The sequence below is a fragment of the Rhipicephalus microplus genome, unplaced genomic scaffold (assembly GCF_043290135.1).
Source record: "Rhipicephalus microplus isolate Deutch F79 unplaced genomic scaffold, USDA_Rmic scaffold_16, whole genome shotgun sequence".
NCBI classification, from domain to species: domain Eukaryota; kingdom Metazoa; phylum Arthropoda; class Arachnida; order Ixodida; family Ixodidae; genus Rhipicephalus; species Rhipicephalus microplus.
Window position 1 is genome coordinate 7,558,085 of NW_027464589.1, and position 23,447 is coordinate 7,581,531.

Here is a 23,447-nt window from a genome sequence, read left to right on the forward strand (position 1 = left end):
CCGTGGTGGATGTAGCTTTAAGTAGTCATGTGGCTCTGTGGTAGAAAAATTGGCTACTTCACAAAATGCCTGGGTTCACTTTTGGCTTTAACTGTGATTTTTATTCTGTATGGTTTTAAAATATTTTACTCTCCGGCATTGTCACTGAAACAGGCAGCAGTTTTTGTTTTTTCATATGAGGTTTTTAAAGTTATCATGATAAGCTTTCCAATGTCTGTTTTAGCTATACTTGAGAATAAAGCCTTACTGTGGGCTTATAATCTGCGGTACACGACCAAATTTCATGGGTCATGGGTATGCACCAGATGTGTACGGGAAAAGGTTTCATGGTTTACCCGACAGGTATTTCATGTCATTCAAGCCACAACGCGTCAGTCATGTTGGTCTTACACTCATACTCTTATATGCCAGTTTTGGAACGTACTAGGAAAGGAGGTGATCACCCGAGCACCCTAACACAGGCAGCTAGATAGATGGATAGATCGCAATTGTCAAAATACCTTTATTTTGCTAAAAAATGCTTTGAAATTCAGATGGTGCACATATTTAGGAACAAAATGAAAGATCATTTGGAACGTAGTAAAAGATTGGGCATGTGAAAACCTTTTTCAGATATTAACAGTGGAGCTGTTTAAGCAGAGAATTGGTTTGCGATGGGAGAACAGAAATAACTGTGATCATGAACGGGCACATGCTCTCTTTGACCTCTTGTTCATCTTTGTCCTGCTGTGCTTCGCTCCCAGTACACATGCGCCGATACGTCCAGCATGGGATGCATTAAGACTGATGAACTAGAGAATGAGTGCAAAGAGAACGAAATGGTGGCAAAAAAAGTAAATTCTCAACGAAATAGCATTCGAATCTATGTACTGACAATCTGAAAACAACCACTCGGCTGTACAGGCACGCTAGCAGAATTTATCATAGCTTTTTAGAGTATAGTGTGCAAAGGGGTTGGAAAATAAGCGGGATTGAGGAACAGGGATGAAAGGTGGGGAGAGAGCAAGGTGTCGCGTAGAAAGAATGACGAAGCAACAGAATCAAAAAGTGAGGGAGCAAGGTGAAAAAGAAAAGAATAGATTGTATTCTAAAATTTAGAATAAAATAAATTGTAAGAAGACAGAAATAACAGATAAAAAGAAGATGCAGAAAAAACTAATAACACAAAAACAAAGAGGTTTGTTCAATATCACCTTTTTAACGCTTGGCACCACAATTTCTAATCTGCCTCAAATTTTTCTGTCACATTATTATCACGTGCGAACAACACTCGGCACTGGTTGCAGATTAAATCATAGACCTGAAACACGTGTCCCGCCGACCTTTGTTGAGTGAACAAGCCTAAACAAAACAATCTGAAGCCGATACTTTTACCCTAAATAAAAAGTCAGTTCTCTAGTTGAGGCTGAATGACGAGGCCCTGCGATCGATCGTGAGAATGGTTTCTGCAGAATAATTAATACGGATATTTCTTCTTTTGTCGCTGCTATATTAAGCCAGGCATCAAGCGAGCATGTTCAGAACTATAGCAGCTGCTTCGTACTTTGCAAGGAAGAAAGTTGTGCCACTTTGCTAAATGCCAATCGCACTTATTCCTGCCTCTTGCCCTTGATAACGTGTTCCGGTAAATTACACAGACGTCATTCATCTCAAGCTTTTGCTCCACAAGCACCCCATGCAGCCAGAACATAACAACGGAGTAAATGTTTTTTTCTATTTCCTAGTCAGCATCAATATATTAGCCATTATGAATGTCGGTATTGTCACCTCTCAAGTTTTGACGACCAATCTCTTTCAGAGCCCCACCGCGGTGGTATAGTGGCTAAGATACTCGGCTGCTGACCCGCAGGTCGCGGGATTGAATCTCGGCTGCAGTGGCTGCATTTCCGATGGAGGCGTAAATGTTCTAGGCCCGTGTGCTCAGATTTGGGTGCACGTTAAAGAACCCCAGGTGGTCGAAATTTCCGGAGCCCTCCCCTACGGCGTCTCTCATATTCGCATGGTGGTTTTGGGATGTTAAACCCCAGATATCAATCAATCAATCAAATCTCTCTCAGAAATGTCCCATATATAGGATGCGATAAAAAGGCCTTTTCAATTAAATTACTTGACGTTTTTTACCCCCTCTTCCATTTCGTAATCCTGCACCATGCTATAGCCTTTGCAAGACTAAACTTTGTAATTGTGGTTCATCAGATCAAGGGAGTTTGATACCTTTGGTTTCTTTCTAATGGTGGGCTTTCTTATAAGGTTAGTTGCGAGACGGTGCAGTGGCGTGTATTTGTTCTTCCCGCGTCCTCGTTTTTTCGCCGTGTTGATTTCAACAACCATACAGTGCATCTGCGCAGAGATTTGAAAAGAGTCAGCACAACAGCAGATAAAGCAACACCAGTGACGCGAGAGCAAGCACAGGCTTCCAACTGAAATTTTATGTAACATACGATATATAGCCCCCACCCAAAATAATACCATGTGTATGATAGGAAAACAAAATTAAGTGAAATCGCACTGAAACTAACTGTAAAGAAAAACTAAGGCGAAATAGCACATGGCGATGAATACACGTAAGCCAGTTCTTTAAGGGATGGGAACATCGAAGGTTTAATGTCACCAGCTTCCTTTAGCTGTTCACGCAGCCTCAATGAAGATCCTGGTGCTACCATAAAGGTGAGCTGCAAGAGCTTGTGTTTTTAAAACAGAGGCTTGCAACCACATTCTATACAATCAGAAGCCAGAGAACCATCTCTATGGTGTTTGCTTTTTGACAATGTTCCTGCAACCGTATATATAGGCACCCGTCTCTTTGACCCGCATAACTGAGTACACAGAACTAAGGTATGCTGTAATGGATGCCTACTGCACAGTCAGCCAAGTTTTGCCGTGCATAGCTAAGCTATGATTCAGACGTCTTTCAACAACACCAGTTCAAACACATAACTGAGATTGCTTATTCAGTGCGTTGGTAAAACAGGAAAGCTTCTAAACAAATGGTTACAGGGAAACTTGCAAAAAGTAAAATACATGGGTAGAAACATTTCTTTGGCTTCTCATAATTACAAAAAAAATTGCCAGCATCTGTTTGAAAACAAAAGTTCTTACTACTCATCCTCTTGATGGCGCCCAGAATCTTCAATACTTTTGACTGCAAAGAACTGGCTTACCTGGATTCATTGGCTAGTTCTATGTCCCCGCTCTCTGTTTTTTTTTTTTTGTGGTCTCTGGGATTTTATGTTTCACATCGTTTTTGTTGTTGTTTTTAGCATACGCATGTTGTTTTAATCTCGGGTGTAGGACAACATATTTGGGAGTTGTGATACATTTCAATTCGACGTCGGTGCTAATCCTCGTCTCACTTTTGTTGCTGTGTTTAGCGCAGAGTACTGAGCAGCTTGAAGAGTGGAATATCAACTAGTCCGCAGTCACATACTGCTCCATGCGCAAAAACCGTGGGGTGATAGCCGCACGCTCAAAGTCCAATGTGTTTTCATCGCTCACGCAGCCATGGAAGCGAATAGCGAGGCTTGATTGAACATGCGGGTGTCACATAGGCGCTTTCTATTAAAAGTGAAATTCTGGACCGTGATTGACTCATCTCCGCATCTAACGCAATGAAGAAACTTGAACTGGATAGCCATCAGAATTACATCGTGTGATGCCTGTATTTTGAAAGCAGAGATGGGTTTCTGAATGATGAACAGAAAAATTCAGCGGTTCCAAACGCGAACGCTACTAACTATTCACGTACACAAAGCACATTGAAACGACAAAAACACAATCACCACGTGCGGCAATGACAAGAACACCCTGCCGACCACAAACACGCAAAAAACACGTCTGATGCACCTTCATCAAAAGAAAAGCTTCCATAGGTTGCCTGAACCAGCGTTGTAAACTTTGACGAAAAGCCACACCATTCCAAAGATCCGCCCAGGTCCAAGCCAAGTTGGGTGAAAATAGTGTTTTCGTTATTTTGACCTGGTGAATATAGCTTTCCGGCACGGAGGAAAGAAAGGTAAGGAGAGGGCATGCCCAGCCGGCGCAGGGCGTAAAAATTGTGGCGGAAATTACGTCACGCACGGCCATATTCACTGGGCACAATGGCGGCGTTTTGTTATTGTTGATGTAGTGCGGTGCGGCACCGTTTAGGCGGTCCAGCGGTGGTGTGCGCGTTTTCGTGGTCCTCGCACCTAACCGTGGCGTACTGCAGGTGTTCAACAGCATCCATTCTTTGTGCCGCATTGTTACCTACGTGATTTTCCTCCGGTGGTGGTTGTAACCAGGTGTCTGAACTAGAAACCACGGAACGAGCGCGCGTATACGTACTCCGAATTTGCAGTGTCCGTCAAAATTATGCTGAAAAGCCATCATAGAAGATAACGACCGTGCTGAAGAATTTCTTCAATGAATGCCTTGCAGGTTAGTGAAAGTTATGCGGTGTTACTTCTTATGACAACGGACGATGCATGTGCGGTCCACAGACTGTAATATAATCTTGCTTTTCATGTTCCTGTACAGTTACCACATGCTTCTGCGCATTAAAGTTCCTGTTCTGCTTCGCTTATGCTCCCTCTTCTCAATGTTGTCTCGCTCTCCGCAATATTGTCTGTATTGTAGCAAAACTCGTTAAAATGTCTACACGCACCTGCACAAGGTAACTAGGTGCACGTCACTAGATGCGCGTGCTTGTGGATTCAGAAGCTGACAAAGCCATTCGAACGACCAAGTGATGTTGACCTTTTCTCATGCATTCCTTCGGCTAACTTTCCCACCTTTCGCCCTAACGCGATCCTAGTCTCGGTTCTCTATAGCTACTAGTGTGCGTGAATCACACTGGAGACGTGTTCCCACGCACTTTCGGGAGGTCTTGGCTGCTTTCATCCTAATGAAATCATGGCCTTTGGGATATCCGTAGGAACCAGTGCGCGTCGGGCAAAAGGGGGCGAAAACAAACAGGCTGGCGCAAACTCAACGGGCTGCCACGCACACAAGCTCCACCGACGCCGACTTTACTGGCATAATTACGAACCTCCGGGTTTATTGCAGGGAAGGCATTTTTTTCTTTTGTTTTGTCGTCATGTATAGCCCACAGTCTGACCGAAAATTTCATAAAGCCTAAAGAGAAGCGCAAAAGGGGAAAAAGTGATCTAAAAGAAGCTGTACAAATTTCAGTGCCTGGTTTGTCGCGCGGCAATGTCCGAAATGTCATCTTTATTTTCACACAGAACACATCAATTAAAAAAAGCTTAACGTGCAACTTGCCGTGTTTATCGTTAACGCCGGCAGTGCAAGAGTACAACAGCCATACACGGAGACTTCGTCAACCGTGTCGCGGCAAGACAGCGTGTTGAAATCTGTTCCGTTGGTTTCGCATAGCACCGGCGCACGCGGCGCGCAGGCCACGTGCTTTTTGAGACAGAGAGGGGGTCGCGCCTTCTGCTTCGCATTCATATGTAAACAAGAGAGGAGAATTAGCCCAGTCCATATGGCCGACTTCCGGCTTCATCATGGCTTCATAACGAGTGACGTCAGGGCCTCTCCTTACCTTTCCTTCCTCCGTGGACGGAAATTACATCATGACGGCCATATTCACTGGGCACAACGACAGCTTTGCTATGGTTATTTGTTCCGCAGTGGAGCTGGTCTAGCAGTGAGCGGCCGTGGCTGGCGCCGGCATGTGTGCCTCCCCAGGTCTCGTGCTGAGCCGTGGCGGACAATATCTGTGCTCTGTGCCGTGTTATTGGTTACACAGTGTTCTCCTGGCAGTTACTGTACTCTTAGCAACGTTTACAAGTTCTTTTATCCTTCACGGGGTTTCAACAGCGCGTAGACGAGTGCACATTCATGTGTCGTGTGGTGGAGGACGCACATGAAGCAAATAGTGTTCAGCGAAATTGCGTTGAGCACCATATTACGAAGCGGAACGACGACGAACGCCTTGCAGGTCAGTGACGGTTGAGCAGTGCTCCTGCTTGTGACAACGGACGATGCTGTTGAGCCCAGCAAGACGCCGTGAGGACCATGTGCACGTACGTAGTTTCGTGTTGTGTGTGTACAGTAACAACTTGCATGTGCGTATTAAAACACCTTTTCTGTTCCGCTTCGTACACTCTGCACCAGCATTGCATGTAATCTCAACGTAACAGCAACCGCGTTCAAGTGTCACTTGCACTGTGCTCAAAGTCACCATGGTCGCAGAATGCTGGCGCCGGTGAGTTTCACGCGGAACACGGACACAGTGGCCGGACGCTGCGTCGGCCGCGTGGCGGAATGCAACCGTAGAAGGCACAGGACCGCTCATGTTGTCTGTACAGTTACTGAATTATTGACGTCAAAACACTCACCGTTGTCAATGCATCTAGCACGCGTTCTCCTGTAGTTGCTTCGTTGTCGGCGAGCCGTTACTGCCTATTATTACTCGGACGAAATGATTTCGCCGAAGGTGTCCCGCTGGCACAGAGTGATGAGCCCAGTTCCATTAGTTTCGGATCGTCACGACACACGCGCTGCGCAGCCCACGTGCTTTTCAAGCCGGAGAGAAAGTCGCGCCTTCTGCTTTACATTTGGATGTAAACAAGAGAGGAGAATTTGCCCAGTCAATATGGCCGACTTCCGGCTTCATCACGGCTTCACAACGAGTGACGTCAGGGCCTCTCCTACCTTTCTTTTCTCCGGGCTTTCTGGTTAGGAGGCGTTGGTCACATCAGCGGCGGCCATCATTGACGAGTCCTAGACATCGTGGCCTTCACGCAAACTCAGGCAAACCACAAAATATGTTTTCCTTTATTTCTCTGTGTTTGTGAACAACATTATTATTTTTTCTCTCCTAATCAATTACTTGCGTTGCGAGTACTGTAGGTGTGGGACACGGGACAATTGCGGTGACGTTGAGCACGTGAACGGGGAGGCAGCTGTTGTGAAAAAGTTCGGAGCGCCCGGTTAGTTGTTAAACAGCTAGAGCCGAACACGAAGGGGACCTAGTGAGAGGCTACGAGCGAAATCGAACATGTGTGTGTGTGTAAGCGGTGTAGGCGGCAGCTTCAAACAGTTGTTGAGGTTGGACAGTTAGCGGAGGCGGCTGGATGGCGGGATTAGGGTTGAACTTAGTGCTGTCGGGTGCTCGGTCCGATAGTCGGGCGGGCGATGGCTATGGAGGCTGGGAAAATCACGGGCGAGAGTGAGCTGGTGCAGTGCGAAGAATGCAAGTGCTGGGGCTACTTGAACGAGAAAGAATTCTAGAGTATGGCTGACGTGCAGAAGGCGAGCTTCGTGTGCAGGCTGTGCGAGGCACTGAAGGCGGCCGTGAAGCGCATGTAGGCTAGCATCGAGGGGCCCCAGGGGGAGAGTAGGTGGAATGGAAGCAGAGGATAGAACTCCAAAAACTGCTCGGAGCGTCGAGTGAGCGGGAGAAGCCTACCGCCAGCCTATTAGAGCAGATTAAGGGTGACCTTCGATAAGAACGGGAAGGGCGGACGGAGCTCGAGCAGAGGGTAAGGGAGCTAATGGTGCTTTGCCCGGCCCCGCGTGGTGTGAGACGGAAGGCGTGGGAAGCGGAAAAGGCGACAGACAGGAAGAAACAGGCGAGAATGGAGGTCAGGGGGCCGCAGTGTCTGGCCACACACGAAGGCTCCGAGAACATACAACTCGCGCAGACTTCTCGAAGACTGGCGCGGCAGTCTTCGAGCAGAGCAGGAACACAGGACAGACGGCAAGTAAGAGAATCTAACGTGGTCATGGTTACGGATGGCGTCTTCAGGACAGTGAAGGAAGATGGGAGAGTGAGGGTGGAGGCCCAATCAGGGACGAGCATGGTGGCTGCACTGGCCAAAGCTCAGCTCAGGAGGTTGTAGAGGACAACATGGAGGGTGAAAATCTTGTCACTATTCATGCTGAGCTCAATGAAGGACAAGGATCAGAACCTTCAGAGAAAGTTAGAAAATGGGATGCGTAAGCTCTGAAAAGCCTCTGAGAGTGTGCATGTGACCATATGCACAGTCCCAGAGGTTTGGGGACAGTCTCTTGGGATTGAAAGGAGGGTAGTGGTGGCCAATTGTGTGATCAAGGGTTTGAGCCGGCAACTCGGATACAGCGTAATGGAAGTTAACCAAGACGTGTACGAGCCCGGCGCTCGCCCCTTTGCAAAGGATGGCATTCACTACAGTGGTGCGCCGGGCAGGAGGGTCGGTAACAGAATGGGTCACCAAGCCAAAGCTTTTTTAGGGAGACCCAGAGCCCTGAGGTCAACAGGATAGCCAAAGACGGTTCTAAGGGGGCACAAATAATGAAGCCACGCAGATGCCGTGGGAGAAGAAATCGGCGATGCACAAGGGCTGAGCTAAGTCGGACATAGGCTATATTAACATGCTGGGTGGCAGGAATAGGTTAAAGTGGGAGAGACAAAAGAGCAGTTGAGGCAGGAGGAGCTGGTGGTATATGGGGTTGTGGGGACACATATTCGGGACATAGAGCAGCAACATTGCAATACGGAGTACGTATGGGAATATTTAATAGAACAGAAGCCAGCAAAAAGGGGGGTGGTATTGAGGCATTCATAAAAGCACAGACTTGCCAAGGGTCAAGCAGAAGTGCAAGGAACATTTATGGCTAAAAGGCAAAGTGGCAGGGTTAATTACACTCCTTGGTTTGCTGTACTTGTGGACGGGAGCAAAGACTAGAAAAGAAAACCAGCAATGGTGGAGTGTATATCAAAGGGCATAGAAGAATTAGGAGGAGAGTGCGAGATAATTAGAAGAAATGAACACGCACATAGAAGATACACATGGGTATACTGACCCAACAGGCAAATGATCATGGATATGTGTGAAAGGCATGATTTGATCATTTGAAACAGTACTGAGAAGTGTGAATGGCAAATAATATGGAAGGTAGGAAGGCTGAAGTCGTGATAGATTATGCACTGATGTCACATAGGTTGTAGGATGGGCTAAGGGGAACGCACATTGATGAATGTGCCTCCAGAAGTCTGGGTAGTAATCACAGATGTACCAAGCTAAATTTTGGAAAAGCAGTGAAAGTGGGAAGGAGACAAGATGAGCAATTACAAGAAAATTTTTATTCGGAGAGGCAAAAAGAAATGGCTACTAAACAAATTGAGAAAGTAATCACTGAAGATGATAAAACAGTGTGGACATACACGAATGTAATAAGACTGTTTTAGCTAGAGCTTGCTAAGGCACGTGACAAGTCACCCCGGAAAAGAAGACGCAAACCCAAAAGTTGGTGAGATGAGGAAGTTAAGAGAACCATAGCAAAACGTCAGGAAGCATCTAGCGAACTTGGACATGCTAAGCAGCGGGGTGAACCGACAGATGATCTTGAAAGAAAATGGGACATCTTTCTAAGCTGTAGAAGAGAAGCATCCCTTCTGATCAACAAAAAGATAAGAAGGATAGGGGCTCAGTGACTGGCAAAAGTACATAAAAAGGATAGAAAGGCCGCTGCGAAATTTTGGAACCATGTAAACTCCCTAAGAATTGAGACGAACCTAGAGCAGAGGTTTATAACTACAGCTCAAAGTGCTAGGCTAGAAGGGGACGAAGCTATTGAATATATAAGAACAAGGGTGACAGAAAAATTTCAATGAAGAAGTGTCTTTTACACCACAATAGACAAGGATGAATAAAGTGGTGCAATGGCACCATTTTCACAACGAGAGTGGAAAAGTGCTGAGAAGGGCTTTCATGTATCTAAACACGTCGAATCATCTCGCGTCTCTGCTTGCTCACTCTTTCTATTATCACCCACCTGCCAGGCAACCTCGACTTCAACCTCCGCCCCGAATCTCACCGCGCCTCAACCACAGCAAACCAATCGCACACATTTAGTGCCGCACATTATCAATGAAAGATTCTTTTTGCCCCATGCAATAACCCTGTGGAATACCCTCCCTGACAGTATTCTTTCGTCCACAGACCGCACGACTTTTCACAAAAAGATAACAATGCATCTGACCTAAATTGAAATGAATTCCTAGTTGAACCGTGTTAGTAACTAACTTTTAGTGACTCGTGAATTATGATGCTGATCTTATGTATATTGCTGTTTTAGATCCAGTCTACGGTAGTTGTTTTTTTCTGCTTGCTTGCTTCCTTTCTTTGAAATGTTTTTTCTCCCTTTCTTCGTCTTTTTTCTTCCTTTTTCGGCGTTTGTGTGATTAAGAGTCCGTCATATATTGTTTGCCCCCGCCTATGTAATGCCTCCGGGCCCTTAAGACTTCGATAAATGAAATTAAATGAAATTAAAGAGGATTCCTAGAGGTACATCAACTGGTCCATACTACATTCCAATCATGCTGACAAAGACATTAAGTCCGAGGTCTAAGCAGACTTTGGGAGAGACGGTGAGCAAAATAATAATCGATGGTGAAGTCCCCGATGCATGAAAACTTAGCAGGATGAGCATGATCTATAACGGAAAGGGGGAGAAAGCTGACATAAACAACTACCGTCCTATTACAGTGACATCAATAGTCTACAGGCTGGCGATGCAGATTATAAAGGAAAGACTGCAGGCATGGATAGAAGATGAGGGGGTGCTGGGGGAACTGCAGAATGGGTATCGGAAACATGGGAGGTTGGAAGACAATCTGTTTTCACTGACTCATTGCATCAAAATAGCAGAAAAAGAACACAGGCCCCGGTGGCTAGCATTTTTGGATATAAAAGGAGCGTACGAAATAGCAGAAAAAGAACACAGGCCCCTGTCGCTAGCGTTTTTGGATATCAATGGAGCGTAAGATAGCGTGGTTCAAGAGGACTTGTGGGGAATACTGGACATGCTAGGTGTGGAGGATGGAGTCACTAATCTTTTAAAGGGTATTTATAAAGGTAACAAGGTAGTTATAAAGAGGAAAAAACAGGTATCCAAGCCCACAGAGGTAAAACAGGGGCTTAGGCAGGGGTGTCCTCTGTCACCCTTGTTGTTCATGATGTACCTACAAGGACTAGAGGCCAAATTAGAGGGAAGTGGACTTGGCGCAAGCCTCTCTTTCGTCAAACAAGAAAAACTCATTGCACAAGCACTACCAGAATTGATCTAAGCAGATGATATAGTGCTAATGGCTGACAACAAGCAAGATTTGCAAAGATTGAAGATCTGCGGTAATGAGGGTGATAGGTTAGATTTCAGATTCAGTGAGAAGTAATCAGCAGTCACGATTTTTAATGATAATGAATTTAGTGAGCTTAGGATACAGGAGGTCACGCTAGAGATAACAGATAAACACAAATATATTGGCGTATGGATTAGCGATGGGTTCGAGTACTTAAAGGAACACGAAATATACGTAACGACTAAAGGTAACAGGAATGCAGCAGTGATGAAAAATAGGGCACTGTGGAATTATAATAGGTATGATGTTGTGAGAGCATTATAGAAAGGGGTCATGATTCCTGGTCTGACGTTCGGCAATTCGGTCTTGTGCATGAGATCAGAAGTTCAAGCAAGGTTAGAAATAAGCAACGTGGAATAGGTAGGCTTGCTTTAGAAGCTCACAGGAATACACTAAATCAGGGAGTACAATGTGATATGGTGTGGACATCATTTGAGGGCAGAGAAGCTAGCAGCAAGATAAAATTTGAGAAGCGATATTGAGAAATGGGGGAGAATCGTTGGGCTAGTAAGGTTTTCAGCTACTTGTACATGAAAAATTTTAATTCAAAATGGAGGAAGCGAACCAAAAATTGATGGGTAAATACTTAGAAAACAGCAAGGGGCCAAACCAAAAAAAACGATCGGTTAAGAATAAGGTGAAGGAAACGGAGACTGACATGTGGAGAATTGGCGTGAGTAAAAAGTCCACACTAGAGATCTATTGAACTTTATGCAGGAAATTGCTAAGGAAAGGATCTATGATACTACTTGGGGTTGTTCTCTACTGTTTAAGGCCAGGACAGGAGTGTTGCGAACCAAGACATGTCAGGCCGAATACGAAGGGGTAGACTTGGTATGCAGTGCACGCGGAGAGGATGAGGGAAGTGCCAATGTTCTGTAAATGGCTTCAGTCTATAGTTCATGATGGTGCAGAGTTTTTCAAAGCACTGGGTTTATAGACAGGGAGGGCAAAATAGACTTTAAGCGGGTAGAATTGATTAGAAGGAAGTTATCTGATTGGTGGCTAAAGTCAATGCACGAGTGAAAATTCAACCATTCACTGCAAAGTACCAGTCCTATATTTCACTATTTAAAGAAAAAACAGGTAAATCTAGTTGTTGGTTCACCAAATATTACGGCTAGGCGGCGTTAACCACCGCCCAATTTAAAGGGTAGAGCCACATCAGTTCATCCTTCCATCCATTGTCATGCTCGCTGAAGTGCCGTGCGTTGTAGCCATGGAGGAAGGAAAAAAACTGTGGAGAGGCTTCGACGTCATACTTTGTGAAGCCGGAAGTATACGGAAGAGTAGGAGCACTCCTCCTCGCACTTGTGGGCACGCTCAATCTGCGTCTAGGAGACGATATCAACGATATCGCGTCACGCTGGCCAGAGTGCATGGACTGCAGCTGACCGAGCCAGAAAGTGATACATGTGATTGCATCTGCTAAGAAGCTGCGATGTCCTCGGTAAAACGGGAACCAGGCGTTAGCATCCACGGGCGAGTGTATTAATTTTCTTTTCATGTTCGATGTACAGTATGATCGCGAGTATCCTCGCAGAACAAAATGCACGATACTGCATGCGTCAGCGTGGTGCTCTTGGATTTTATTTGCGGCTCTTGGCGACAGTTCTAGAACGCAATAATACGCAGCGCCATTACCCACGACGCTGACGACACGGTGTGGCTGGCGCGGGAGTTTTTTCTTTCGTTCGATTTGTCCACGTCGTGGTATCACTGTGTTTCAAATAATTCATGACTACTTGTCCATGTGTCAATAATGTCAGTGAATTCGCGTACATTTATAATTGCTTTCGTGCAGGTTTCCCAAAGATCCTTGTCAAAGGAGGCTATGAATCAAGGCCTTTAGACCCAGCGAACGTGACTGGGAACCAACGAAGTGGTATTTTGTGTACTCGAAACACTTCCCACCTTAGCATTTCAATCGGACGGTGCCAGTGGCAGTTTGCCTTCGCGAGGATGCCGTTCCTACTGTATCGTGCAAGATACGCATGCGCTGTGCGTACTAGTGCAGTCCCCCACGGGCTGCGGACACCAGCGCCAGCCTCTATAAAATCTAACAGCAGCTATCAATAAACGTTCTTTCTGTTCCTGCTTTAGCTGACTGATACATGGTGTCAGAAGTGGGCCGACCATAGGCCTACCGCGAAATGGCTTGAAGAAACGAAGAGGCAATACGCCAGTAAGCTAGAAAAATGGAACTTCTCAAGCCACCCGATCAGCTGCTTCTGCCCGGGAACATCGCAAAGAAGTGTGCGTTGTTTAAGCAGAAGTTCGAGCTCTTCCTGAAAGCAACAACGTCAACCAAAGAACCACGGACAGAGGCTGCTAAAACGGCGCTGCTGCTTAGTGTTGCTGGAGATGACGTGCTGGAGGTATTTAACAACTTCACTTTTACGGCGGAAGAAGACAAGGATGACTACGCAACAGTTGGGAGCAAGTTTGAAGCGTACTCTCAGGAGCAACAGAATGAACCTTTTGAACAATTCCTGCGCTACCTGAGGAAGCTAGCTCAGACTTGCAACTTCTCAACATTGAGTGACTCTGATTCGTGACCAAATTGTATTTGGCATGAATAATCTGAAGTTACGCGAAAAGATGCTCAAAGTTAAAGACCTCACGCTGCTCAAGGCAGAACAGATATGCAAAGCGGCGAAAGTGTTAGCGCACCGAAATGAGACCTGGGCCCAAGCAGATAAGCACGTAGCGGCCGTGAAACAGCGTCAACGGTTCACCTGCTGTAGATGTAATTGAACGCATGACCGTAACAAATTCACGGCGTTCGGGAAGACATGTTTCGCGTGCAAAAGGGCCAATCACTTCGCATCATGTTGCCGGAAAGAGCCTGCCATTGGTACCGTAGTACACGACGAGAACAACTTCGACATCCTCAATGTCAGAGTGTGCGTCGTTGAAAAGACAGCTGACTGGACGGTCGCAGCCAAAGTAGCCAACCAGCAGGTTGTTTTAAATTTAGACATTGAGTCTCGGGCCAACTTGCTGCCATATTCTGTCTTTCGCAAATTCCAAGCGAATGGTTACCTGAAGCCCATCAGCTCCGTCATTCGGTCATACAGTGGCGACGTCATTAAACACTTCGGTGTGGCCACACTTCCAGTGGTCATGAATGACAAGTCTGGCACCTTTACTTTTTTCATAGTAAAGAGCAAAGAAGCGATACTTGGACTACAAGCAACGGATGTGCTGGAATTGTTGGTGCGTTCAACCGACACAGTGGATGCCTGAAGCTCTGGCAAAGTGCTTCAAGAATTCCCGCAGCTTTTCCAAGGTACCGGCTGTGTAGCCCGCCCATACAGAATGGTCTTGCGCGATGATTCCATACCAGTGATACAGGCAGCACGACGCGTACCCTTGACACTCAAAAAAACCACTGCGGGTGGAGTTGCAATGCATGGAAGAAGCCCACATCATTGAAAGGATCAGTGGACCAACAGATGTGGTGAATCCTCTCGTCATTGTCAGAAAAAAAAGATGGCAAACGGAGGGTTAGCATGGACCCTAGGAGCATTAAGCCAGTGCCTGAAGCGCGAGCACTACCAGATGCCGAAGCGAGATGACATCGAGGCAGTACTGGCGGGTGCTAAATATTTCTCTTGTATGGATGCAAACTCGAGGTTCCATCAGATTCCATTGGATCCGGCCACATCAAGCATCTGTACGTTCGCTACTCCCTTTGGGCGTTACCGTTCCTTGAGACTGCCGTTTGGCATTGCGTCAGCACCTGAAGTGTTTCAAAAAACGTTGAGTTCAATTTTCGATCGAGCACCAGGCATGTGCGTGTATGTCGATGACGTCCTGGTATGGGCTGCTACCCGGGCAGAACATGAGTGCCTTCGTGGGGCGCTAGAACTAGCGAATAATGCGGGACTGACGTTTAATGCAGCCGAATGCAAGTTTGCATGCAGAGAGGTTGAGTTCTTGGGCGACATCATCAGTCAAGACGGGATAAAGCCGAATCCCGCATTCAGGGCGTCAATAGCGGAAATGCCGCGCCCGACTGATAAGCGGGTGGCTCAGCGAATGCTTGGTGTGGCAAATTACTTTGGCAAGTATATCCCGCATCTGACTGACAAGACAAAGTTGTTGCACGGTCTTATTAAAAGGCACACAATATTCGAGTGGACAGAAACGCACACCGCCGAGTGGGCAGCTACCTGCACAGTTCTAAGCAGCACACATGTACTAGCTATTTTTGATCCAGCCAGAGAAACCAAGATCAGCACGGACGCATCAAAAGATGGGCTAGGAGCTGCACTGTTGCAGCGTCACGGAGATAGCTGGCGTCCTGTGGTTTACGCGTCGCGTGTCATGACTGACACAGAGCAGAGATACTCGCGAATCGAAAAAGAAAGAATGGGAAGAACATTTGGATGTGAAAATTTTCACTATTTTACTACGGCCGGAAAATTTTTGTCGAGACAGGTGAGCACCCACATTTAGCAATTGCGTCGAAAGGAATCGGCGATATGCCACCAAGGCTTCAACGTTTTTTTTTTTTGCACCTGCTGAAATATGACGATTCCCTTCACTTTGTTCCAGAAAAAAAGTTGCTGTTGGCCAACATGTTATCAAGGGCGCCCAAAACACCATGGGACATCTGGCCCTCCCAGGACGACGTAGAGGTGCATGGAGTAGGTGTGGTCATGGACATGGTGAGGAGCAAAACACTGAGTCGGCTTGTTGAAGACACTGAAAAAGACCCTGATATTCAGACAGTCATAGGATACATAAGAGAAGACTGTAGCTTGGTCGGCAGCATGAAGCCATTCGCGGCGGAATTATCGCTGGTAGAAGGCATTGTGCTAAAAAGAACTAATATAGTCATACCAAAATCGATGAGGGCGGAAATGCTTCAACGGATACATGAGGGCCACTTGGGTTTATATAAGGCTAAAACAAGAGCTCGTCAGCTAGTCTTCTGGCCCGGACTAAACGCCTACATTATAAGGATGCTCAAAGGTTGTGCTGTCTGCAGGAAATATGAGTATCAACAACAACGGGAGCCATTTCTTATGCGAAAAATGCCGCATTATGCTTGGTACAGGGTCGGCATTGATATTTTCCGAAATTCCGGGAGCTTTTACTTGTGCGTGTATGATGCCTTCTCCAACTTCGCCGAAGTTGAAAAGCTTAACGACACCACATCTCGTACTGTTGTTGAGAAACTCGGTGGCATATTTGCCCGTTACGGTATTCCATTGGAAGTCTGCAGCGACAATGGTCCCCAGTTTGCGTCTAACGAATTTTCTGTTTTTGCATCCACGTATGAGTTCCAACACATTACATCGAGCCCTGGATTTTCAATGTCGAATGCACTTGCAGAGAAAGGTGTTCAAGTCGTGAGAAAAATTCTGAAAAAAACTAAAGAGACACAGCAGGACTTCTGGCTGGGACTGCTATCCTACCGTGCGACACCGCTGGAAGACGGTCGGTCGCCTGGTGAGCTCTTGCAACGCAGAAGACTGCGTACACGATTTTCGGACTTCCGCCGGCAAAAGACAACAACAACCTACAAACGCAAGCCACGAAATAGTGGTGCCAAATCTCTACCGGGCCTCGAGAAAGGACAAGTGGTGAGGGTCCATGACAAACGCGGGACTCGCAAAGCGCAAGTAGTGAGACCAGCAGCGCCATGATCATACAGGGTGCTTACAGAAGATAACAAGCTGCTTCGCCGAAACCGCAAGCATCTAAGTGCGACGCTGGAGCCTTTACAGAACAGCGCACTTCAAAGCGACGAGTCTTTGGCGAAACGGGTTGGCGCCGTTTCTGCGCCTGCGCGTCGCGGCGATACCTCCGAACACGGGCGCCGGCTATAAGAACATTCTCGCCCGAAAGAAGCAAGAAAACTGTGTGTTTGCCCCGATTCAGTGGTAGTCGTTGTAGAACCTTCAGTGCGGAAACATTAAAGTTATGTTATCCCACACCTGGTGACCCGAAAAACGAACGTACCGCACCACCATGGCCGACGAGGAAACCCTTGCTGCCCTTCAACAACAAGTACAACAACTGGAACAACAACTGCAGGCTCAGCAGCAAGTGATCCTGAACCATGAGCAGCAGCTCCGGGAACAGCAGCAGCGCAATGAAAATGAAGCACTCTCGTCCGACGACCGTGCACCACCCCACTTGGGTCACACCTCCCAAAACTTCACTCCAGTGGTCCAAGCCACCTCGGGCGCCTCCATTGCTGCGGCCGCCACCAACACGGACGTTTCTCGCGTCGCCGTCAAACTTCCGCCGTTTTCGGCAGAGGTGCCTGACGTGTGGTTTGCTCAAGTCGAGGCGCAGTTTTCCACGGCACGCATCACCCCGGACCGGACGCTCTATGACTACGTCGTCACCCATCTAGACTCTCGCTATGCGGCTAAGGTTCGCGATATACGATATAAATTTTTAAATAAACCCATAACAGGAGACCATCACATTATATAGTGTCCTGCTCACGAAGGTTTGGAGGGGAACGTCGTGGCAGACCGTATAGCTCGAGGCATCACCAACCGAGCGACGGCAGGCCACGACGTTGAACCTCTTTCCAATTCGCGTGACATCCTCCTCCAACAAAGGAAGCAACGAAAGGAATATGGGCTTCCACATAAGGACTTCGATAGCCAGCAAAGCAGGGATTGGAGACGCATACAAACCAATAGCTTTCCCAATTTGTACCATCTAAGTAGAATATATCCCGCAAGATATAAAGACACCTGTCCGTGGTGTTCACAAGTACCAACACTCAGCCACATAACATGGGAGTGCACCCAGAGGCCCACACACATCGACAGCCCACACATCACGAAGCAACCACACATGTTTCACAGGCAGTGGGAGGCATGGCTTGCGGACGAGGACAAGCAGAGCCAAATAGCTTTGCTTGACCAGGTCCAGCGAGCCGCTCGTGCCAGCGGAGCCCTGGACTGAGGGCCCGACCAAACTGCCTGCATTTCGATTTTTTTCTTTTTTTTCTCTGAATAAAGTTTCTTCCTCCTCGCGATATACTTGCGGATCCCCCGGCTGATGACCGTTACCTACACCTGAAGAGGGAACTGATCCGCCGGCTTTCACCTTCACAAGACGAGAAGGTGCGTCACCTAATCCAGCACGAAGGACTCGGTGACCGCAAGCCATCGCAGCTCCTGCGTTACATGCGTGACCTCTTGGGCAGCACCCCGGTCGACGACTTCCTCCTCTGTATCATCTGGCTTCAGCGTCTACGATATCATGCGCAGGCCATCCTACAGGTGCAGCCGAATCTGCCGCTGGACTAGCTCTCTCACATCGCTGATCAAGTCGTCGAGATTTCGTTGCCAGCATCGCCTCTCATCGTCAACGCCGTTAACACCCGACAGTCCAGCAGCGAGTTCGCGCGCTGTGTCGACGAAATCACCCGTCAGCTGGACTCAATTCAAAGGTGCCTGGATTAAAGCCCGAAGCTGCATCCACGAAAACACTCCCAAAGCCAAGACAATAACGCCGCTTCATCGCACGGAAATGATAACAGCCCCTGCTACCACTATCGCCGCTTCGGGGACAAAGCCCGGAAATGTCAACCACTTTGCTCAGCTGGACGTCAGGGAAACTTCAACGGCAGCCCATAGAGACGGCTGCGAGCTGCCAACTTAGAGGTCGTCGCATATTTGTCACCGACCAAGTCACAAAGCGGTGGTTTCTCGTCGTCTGTCGCTCCGACATCTGTTGCTTTCCTCGAACCTTCCTGCGTGACAAGCTTCCTTGCACGTCCTTTGAGCTCAGCGCGGCGAACCATTCGACCACCAAGATCTATGGCTCGCTCCGCCTTAACATCAACTTCAAAAATCTGTGTCGAGATAATTTTGTCATCGTCGACGTTGCAGAGCTGACTTCTTTGCGTACTACAATCTTCTACCTGACTGCCGATATGACCGACTTATCGACCCTACAACAGGCCTCTCCATGCCGGGCCAACGGGCGACTAACCAACAGCCTAACGTCAAGGCACTCATCATTGGGAACCAGTTGCCATACCAAGACATCCTCGCAGAATTTCCCGACCTGACTCGACCTAGCAGGCGTCTGCGAGAGGAGTGCCACTCAGTGAGCATGGGATGGTAGCAGCGAGAATGGTCGCTAAAAACCACTTCTGTCTTTTCACCCAGTTGGCTCTCGTCATCGGAACGTGCATCACTGTCTGCGTGTATTGTGCCGCGCACAAACCCAGGTCTGGCACGTGCCCTCTTCCGGAGGCCGTGCTCCTTGTCCGCTGCAGTCGTGAGCCAACACTAGTTAGGGTAACGACCAAAAAGCGCAAAAGGTGTTGATAATAGAACGATTAAAATGGTTCAAAAGCTAAATACTTGCCTTGATTGTGAAGAAATAGAGCTGCATGAAAGGACCATGCCAACATAATTATTGCAAAGACGTTGGGTATAAAACACGCCGCTAAAGCTTGCGACCTATGTCCGCTTTGGCTGGCTGGCAGTGGCAAAGGAGCGCGGTCCGGTCGTGATGACGATGCTGATGACACCTGCCGTAGCGCATGCACTCTGAGCGCATGCACTTTTATGAAGACATAAATTACACGAGTATTTCTTTCGTCAAAAACGGTACAAAATTTTGTAGTGAGAAATGATATGTTAAAGTTTATTTTGATCTTCCTTTATCGCTTCGAACGCAACGTTTTTGGAAGCGCTGTTAGTACTACACCAACGCTTGTTCAGCCACTTTTCATGTTCTCGTATGAATAAACTGTGGCGGCTGCTCGAGTCACAAAGATGTGAACTGACAAAAAAGGTTTGTAGCAGATATAGTACTATAGTAAGGCGTTTTGTGGTTTTCGAAAAAATGGCACCAATTTTTTCTACCTTACTCATTGGCGACTTCACTGAGCATGCACATGACACTAATTAGGTTTAACCAGATCAAGAGAACTGATGTTCAGCTGGTCATCAAGTTGAAAACTATTGCTTTCCATCAGGTCAACCAGTTGAACACTTACAACATGAACTCTTTATAAGTAGAATGGTTCCAATCAAGGGTCTACCACCGTTGGAAAGTCTTTTCCATTTCGCATGTGCACATCCAATTGGGTCAAGAAGCATTCCGATTGGGAGGCCGATAGGAATTCACTATTTCAATGGTTTACCAATTGGTATGTGTGAAACCAATCGGACCGACAAGCATTTCAGTTGGGGGATCAATCCGAAGTGGGAGACGTATTGAAATGACCAATTGGAACTGTGTGGTCCAATTGGTCCTTCACATTGAAGCACCACATCCCAATCGGTTCCAGTTCATTTCATTTAAGACCAATTGATAAAAACTGGTATGACTTATTGAACCCATTCAATCTTTTTTGACTGGGTATGTTTTTGTTACAATTTACAACCGCAAGAAAATAAACAACTCAGTGAACTGGGGAGCAGCTAGAGTTTATCGGCGGTTAATTCCAAGTGTACAATCCGTTTGTAGCTCCTTCCAAGGGGCGATATGTGTTCAGGCTTTATGACGCTTCTATTCTCATTCGACAGATAGGACCACACAATTGATTGTGATGTTTTTCGCGCAACGCACAGCGCAGTCGTGCCAGCGCACCGCTGTTGCTCTGTCGTTTTGAACAACTACAAAAGTTCTTGGCCAAAACGAGTGCAGTGGGCTAGAAACAATATACTAGCCTATTGGTTGAGTAAGCATACGAATTGACGAGTCTCTGTTCTCGCATAAGAGCCAGTAAAGTGCCGGCGAGTGCGACCGGCGGCTGTCGGTGAGGGGAGGCGTATATTTGGTGGAAGTGCTGCAAACGCGTCGGATCGATATTTCTCGCTTCTTGCGTGGACACCGTACACAATAAAAAAAGGCTTCATTTGGGTTAATTGATGCCACGGCTGTGCTGTATTGTCATTTTTATTCGTCAAAATCGTGAATTCTAAAACTCAGAAGCGCCGATAACACTTGTACGGGCTCGGTCGGTAGGATTAACGTTTGGTGGAAATCATCGTGGTAGAAAAGAAGCATGAAAGTCGAACTCACTGGGGCTCGTCTCGCCGCATGTCGAAAGTGAAATTTTATGCATATTCGTAAACTGGAGCTCTTTTATTGGAGCTCTGCATATTGCAAACTGGAGCTCTTTTATTTCTTGACAACTGCACGCTGATGAAAAACATTTATTGTCACTGTTCACAGTGACACCTCTAGCCTTCTAAACATCACAAAAAAGAAACACATCGCGGATATCAAACTGATGTAAGTACTTACGCGAAAAGTAAACATAAATTCACGGCCACATATTCTACGCTCCACCAAAAATGAAGCGTTGTTGACGCCACTAAAAAAATAAACGTGCTAGAAAGCGTGATAAGCAGCGTTGGTTTCTTTTGACCATAAACATATATCTCTGCGCATACAAGAATGAAACGCTAGAAATAAGTGATTTTACATACTGTCATCTACTTTTTCATCATGCCACCATCATCCACCCAGCTTCCATCATGCCACCGTCATCCACCTTGCTCACCAAGCCTTCCACCAAATACGTTGTGCCACGCCACCATCAGCCGGCGTTTTCCACCGTCACCACCACTGGCTTGCCACCACCACCAACATCTGCCATCATTTTTTCCGCTCTCGCTGTCATCAGCCATTATGCCTATTACAGTCTCCACCATATCCACTAATATTTCCGCCATATTCACTAATATTTGCACCATATTCACCAATGATTCCAGAATCCACCAACCCTGGATCCACCAACCCAGTGGAGAAGGTGACAGGTGGATAGGAACAGGTGAGAAGGCCTTCTCACCTGTTCCTTCCCACCTGTCACCTTCTCCGCTACCCATTCCTTCTGTGTCAACCGCTCGGGGCCGGGGCAAAGCGCCATCAGCTCCTTCACCCGCTGCTCGAGCTTGGTCCGCCCTTCCCATGATTAAGGGTGCCCTTCGAAGGTCGCCCTTCATCTGCTCTAAAAGGCTGGCGGTAGCCTCCTCCCGCTCAGGCTACGCTCCGAGCTGTTTTTGGAGTTCTATTCTCTGCTCCCGTTCCGCCCTAAGCTCCCCCTGGGGCCCCTTGATGCTAGCCTACATGCGCTGCACGGCCCCCTTCAGTGCCTCGCACAGCCTGCACACGAAGCTCGCCTTCTGCGCGTCGGCCAAACCCGCGAATGCTGTCTCATCTAAGTAGCACCAGCGCTTGCATTCGTCGCACTGCACTAGCTCACTATCTCTCGTGGTTTTCCTAGCCTCTTTAGCCATCACCCGCCCGACCATCAGAGCGAGCACCTGACAGCCCTACGTTCAACCCTAATCCCGCTATCCAGTCGCCTCCGTTAACTCTCCTACCTCGACAACTGTTTGAAGCTGCCGCCTACAACGCACACATACATGTACAATTTCGCTAGTAGCCTCTCACTAGGTCCCCTTCGTGATCGGTACTTGCTCTTTAACAACTAACCGGGCACCCCGACCGTCTTTAAAACAGCCACCTAGCCACGTAGTTAACGTCACGACAACGTTGCCCGTGTCCCAAACCTACAGTGCTCGCACCGATAATTATTGATTAGGAGAGAAAAAATACAAATACAAAGTGTTCACTAATACAAAGAAATTAAGAGAAATGTTATCTCTCATTGCACGCTGCTTATGCACCAACCGACCTTGCACAACTTTGCACGACCTTGAATCTGCCGAACAGGCGGAGCGCACGCAAAAACGTCCACACAGCTCGGAAGTAGGGCGAGAAGCCGTATATGCGTATGATTTGATTGATTGATTGATCGACTGATTGATTGATATGGCTGTACCCTTTAGATCGGGCGGTGGCTGGCGCCACCAATCCGTAATACATAACGAACGAAAAACTAAACTTACTTATTTTTTCTTTAAATAGTGATGTTCAGGATTCGTACTTTGCATTGAAGGGTTTAATTTTCACTCGTGCCTTGACTTTAGTGACCAATCGTATAACCTCCATCTAACTAATTCTACCTGCTTATAGTCTATCTTGCCCTATCTCTCCCTAAACCCCTGTGCTTTGAAAAACTCTGCGCCATCATCCTGAACTATAGGGTGAAGCCTTTTACAGAACATTATCAAGTGTTCGGCACTTTCCTCTTCCTCTCCACACGCACTGCATACCATGTCTACACCTTCGTATGTGGCCCGATATGTCTTGGTTCGCAATACTCCCGTTCTGGCCTCAAACAGTAGAGAACTACCTCGTGTATTATCATAGATCCTTTCCTTGGCAATTTCCTGCCTAAAAGATCTATATATTCCTAGTGTGGACTTCTTAATCATGCCAATTCTCAACATGTCAGTCTCAGCTT

General features: G+C 47.1%; 1 long non-coding RNA gene across 1 annotated transcript in view; it reads right to left on the reverse strand.

Annotated features, from left to right (window-relative positions):
* Positions 1-488: 488 nt before the first annotated feature.
* Positions 489-23,447, reverse strand: part of LOC119166659 (uncharacterized) — a 41,541-nt gene continuing 18,582 nt past the window's right edge. Inside the window, exons 2-3 of the long non-coding RNA XR_005109109.2 lie at positions 2,215-2,340; positions 489-791 (exon numbers count right to left, since the gene is read on the reverse strand). This is a non-coding gene — a long non-coding RNA (uncharacterized LOC119166659). The remainder of the gene's footprint in view (positions 792-2,214; positions 2,341-23,447) is intronic.